This window comes from Penaeus monodon, chromosome 6 (genome assembly GCF_015228065.2).
Source record: "Penaeus monodon isolate SGIC_2016 chromosome 6, NSTDA_Pmon_1, whole genome shotgun sequence".
In the NCBI taxonomy this organism is placed as follows: Eukaryota; Metazoa; Arthropoda; class Malacostraca; order Decapoda; family Penaeidae; genus Penaeus; species Penaeus monodon.
In genome coordinates, this window is record NC_051391.1 from 18,045,207 (window position 1) to 18,050,206 (window position 5,000).

Genomic DNA, 5,000 nt, shown 5'->3' on the forward strand with positions numbered 1-5,000 from the left:
AAACGAGGCGCCGGCGTAACAATATATAATATAGTGCTTGCATGCATTCTCGTTTGCAGCTGCCACCACTGGTTAGCCTAGTGCAGAAGAGGGAGCAGCTCTGCACAAGCCTCCTCTGCCATGTCACAGCCTCTCCGTCATCAAGATTTCTGCAGTGCCTCCTCGTGGCCACCCATGGATACTAGGCACTTGTGGTCCCAGGTTAAACTGTGGGGGATCTTGGAGCAGCAGGAGGCCCCAGAGGTACAGAGCCATGGCCCACTGACATGTGGACATGCCCTGGCTCTGTACTAACTCCTACCCCTAAGTTACCTGGGGTAATTTGGCGGCTTGAGGGAGGTGGGCCTCGTCAGCCCTTCTCCCCCAGATAACTCACCAGCAATGACTCAATCAAATGGATGTGCTGGGGGAGGGGATCTGTCCTCCCACCCAGCAAGCGGGGTGGGCTGTGGGTCCGTTTGGGAGGGCAAATGTTGGGGCGCAGGATGGAACGAGAGTTACTTGTCCCGCCTGACCCCTAGCAGGTGCCAACCCACCATGAAGCTTGTGGGGCAAAGCCCTAGGGAACCCCACAGGTGGACAGGTGGCCCACAGTCTGCTAACCCCCTTTATTTGGGGCAGCATTGGTGGGAGTGGCAGAGGTGGCATACACCCAAGCGATCGCCCGAGCCTGACCTCAGGTGAGCTATCCAGGTAGGTGGCTTGGAATATTCAGTCCTTGCAGCAGGACAAGTGGTTACCTCTGCTATCGAGGTCATCCCTCTCTGGAAGGGGAAAGGGGTTCGTTACACTGCTCAGCATACCAGGCAAAGTTTGCGGCATCCTTCTGAAACAGGTCCACCTACTAAGGCACCAGAAACCGGAGCAGTCTGGATTCACTCCTGGCAAGTCCACATAGTCCGTACCTTAGCACTTCGAGTAATTCTCTTTGCAAGACAATCCTGGGTGGTGGAGGCCCATGGACGACAGAGGTCATGGCTTGGGCAGCTCGATGAGACCTGTCACGAGGAATTGGAGATGGCCGAGGCCTGCCTGGAGACTCGCCAGACGGGACCCTCGTGGCTGGAAGCGAAGTGTGGATGCGGCCATGTGCCGTTAGCCCTTTAATGATGATATATATATATATACATATACATATATATATATATATATATATATATATATATATATATTGTGTGTGTACATATATTTGTGTGTATGTGTATATATGCGTACATATACATATATATATATATATATATATTATATATATATATATATATATAATATATATAATACACACACACCACACACACACACACACACACACACACACACACACACACAACACACCACACACACACACACACACACGTACTCATTCACCCACTCACTCACACAAACAAACACTAAGCACCTTTAATTGGTATAGAGATACTCAATACTGAACTGTTGGGTATGATAGAATTTTACGGCTTGGCTCTTTATTGGTGCAAGAGTACAACAATAAATATCACAAGATGTGTAACGGGGAACAGAGGCTGGGTCCCTGGCGAGGCCGAGCCCAGCCAGAGGACGCAAATATTCAACACACACACACACACACACACACACACACACACACACCACACACACACACACATATATATATATATATATTATAGTATATATATATATATATAATATAAATATATAGTATATATTATATATATATATATTCATATATATTATATATATAATATAATATGATATATTATATATATATATATTATTTGTATATTATATATATATATATATTATATAATTGATATATGTCTATATATATATATATATATATATATATATATATATATATATGTAATACACACACACAATGGTGAACAGAGGGTAGTTATAGTTGTTAACTGGCGTGACTCTTTATTAGTAAGAGCTGACACACAATATGTGAACACACGAGACAATGTCTGAGGGTATTAGTGGTGTGACGCGGTGTCACGTGTCAGGCCGACCCGGCGAGGGCCTTACCACGCCGGCGCTAAGCATGAACTCTCCGAGGCCCAGGTCATCCTCGATATAGTAGTGACTGTTCCAGCTGCCGGAAGCAATGAAGCAGCTGGAAGAAGCATGGAGGGAGTGAGGTGAGGTCACCGGTCCCGTCTGCTACATTGTACATGCGGTGGCCGCAATGTACAATATAGCAAAGGGACCGGTGACTTCACCACGCTCCCATGCTTCCTCCAGCTGCTTCTATTTCTTCCCGCGGCTGGAATGGTCACTACTTATAGCAAGGATGACCTAGGCCTCTGGGGAGGTACCGAAGTCATTCTGCACAGAATGCGAATAGGTTACCACTGTTCATGGCAGATCATACAAACAATAGAACGTGAAGAGAGGTGTTGCATGCATTGCAGCAAGCCGAACGCCACAACTCGTACATTACTTAGAGACTTGTGTGCACACGCATTCCTGAGACAAGGTCCGCAAACACAGTCGTCATGCTGGTAAAGAGATTATGTGAGATGCTTTTTTCATAACGGTATGCTCATGTTTGAGCAGCCGTGGACCTCTCCACCATCCTTCGCCACTAAACTCGATCTTACGCTTTTCTTTCCACTTATACCATCGACAGCCCGCAAATATCTTTGATATTGTCGCTCAGTCTTGTCTTCGGTTTGCCTCTTCCTCTGTTTCCTATCACCATCCCTGTCAGCAAGTTTTTCTCAATACTTTTACTTCTCATTACATGACCAATAAACTTTAATTTCCTGTGAGATGCTTACACCATGGCTAAAGGAGCACCTGCTGGCAATCCCACCGCCACGGTAAGCACCGAGTATCAGAGAACCAATGAGACAGCCACAAAAAGCCATATGGCCGGGCCCATAAGTGAAAGGCCTGGGCAAGCCAGAACTTCGCAAATCTCATTATTACTACTACTACACGTCCAGGTGGTAGGTCGGCCTAGCCCTCCCCCTCCGGCAGGTTGACCTGACACGTGACCCGCGTTACCACCCCCAGACATCGTCTCGAGTGTTCCATACTGTATATATATATATATATATATATATATATATATATATATATATATATATATATATATATATATATGTGTGTGTGTGTGTGTATTGAATATTTGTCCGTTTATTGTTTTGTTAGGGTCCATGATCAGAAGAATAGTGGTATAATGTATGTTCTGCAACACTTTATTCAAATTGAAATATCACATTGCATTATTATTTACTATCATTGTGGATCTTCATGATCAATCATGGGTAAAAGCTCGATTTATATAATCAACGTATTTTCATCGACCTCGACTCCGGGAGACGGGCTCGGGATGATACCACACCAACAGTTACTCGGGGAGCTCGCAGTCCACCTCCGGATCCACCCGCTTCTGCTGCCTCTGGTTTTCTTGTCTATGTACGGTTGTAATTACAGAAGGGACCCCTACAGGTTTTTTCTGTAGAAAAAATCGTTTTGTAAAAAGAGTTGCGAAAATGAAAGTCAATGATTTTTTTTTTTCTTTTTTTTTTTTTTTTTGTCAAGACGACCATCTCACTTGATATTGCATATATAATGCATCTATTCACATCTTGAAAAAATACAAAAAACATTATGTTACTTAAAATAGCGAAATGAAAAACTATCTGACAATTTCAGCTTTAAGTACATAACCAATGCAGTAACTACAGTAAATGCTGTCATTAATATCAACAGACTCAACAGCACCCACACCCAAGTTTGCCATAATAAAGCACTTGACGCTATTCCGAATGACGCTGCAAAGGACGTTGCCATATATTCTCCTGTAAAGAAGCAAAGAAACACAGAAAGGAAACTTTCACATAATCTGTCGTCAGCAGTGATCAGACCTGTTGTTGCCCCCTCCGTTTGCTCCCACAAGGATCTACACTTTTTTTAAAACTAAATTACTACTATATGGACCAGGTTCTGACTTTAAAATGCCCCTAGAATAACTCATGACGCCCCTGTTGGAAACTATTCTAAATCGGACTAATCAATGGACTAAAGAGGACCAATCAAATGGCTGAGGGTTGCGATCCATGTTATAAGTTGGGTTTGGACATAAATTATATGTATACATTATGAAGAATTTCCTGGTAATGTTAGACTTTTATGATTAATCAAACGTATCCACTCACAAACAGTGTAATCTCACGTTATTATTTCCTCCTTTTTGGCTACAATATACCAACTTCATAATATTCCTTTAATATTCCTTTTGCAGTATACGTCGCTTGCCGTCAGTTGTGAATTTAGCTTCCATCCATATTTCTAGCTGAAATGTAGCCGTCTTCGGCAGATAAATCTTCTCCACTTCGACCAGTGAATTTTGTTGTTGTTATTTTCTTATTACTTTCATTTTTGAATATAAAAAAACAGGTGTATGCAGATGAGTTTCCTGGAAGGACTGATGTGGCCATACCACACACACACATATGTATATGTATATAATATATATATATATATATATATATAATATATATATATATCATATATATATATATATATATATATTATATATATATATATATATATATATGGGCCGCGGTGCCGAATGGTTAGAGCGTCGGACTCAAGACTGTCATGACGGCAATCTGAGTTCGAGGGTTCGAGTCACCGGCCGGCGCGTTGTTTCCCTTGGGCAAGGAACTTTCACCTCGATTGCCTGCCTAGCCACTGGTGGCCAAGCCAGCTCAAATCAGTGCCAGGTAAATAGAGATGGTGACTCGATAAAAACACCGGGCGGAAGGCAATGGCAACCACCGCTCTAAATTGCTAAGAAAAATCATTGAAGCCCATGATCGTCAAGGCCGCGGTGGCTGAATGGTTAGAGCGTCGGACTCAAGACTATCACGACGGCAATCTGAATTCGAGGGTTCGAGTCACCGACCGCCGCGTTGTTCCCTTGGGCAAGGAACTCCACCTTGATTGCCGGCACTCTCTGTGGAAAGGAACTGGGGACCCTACCACGTACTCACTCCAAGAGAAACTAC

General features: G+C 43.2%; 1 pseudogene; it reads right to left on the bottom strand.

The window, feature by feature from the left end:
* Positions 1 to 3,600: 3,600 nt before the first annotated feature.
* The window catches only part of LOC119574309, a 5,468-nt pseudogene continuing 4,068 nt past the window's right edge, over positions 3,601 to 5,000 (bottom strand).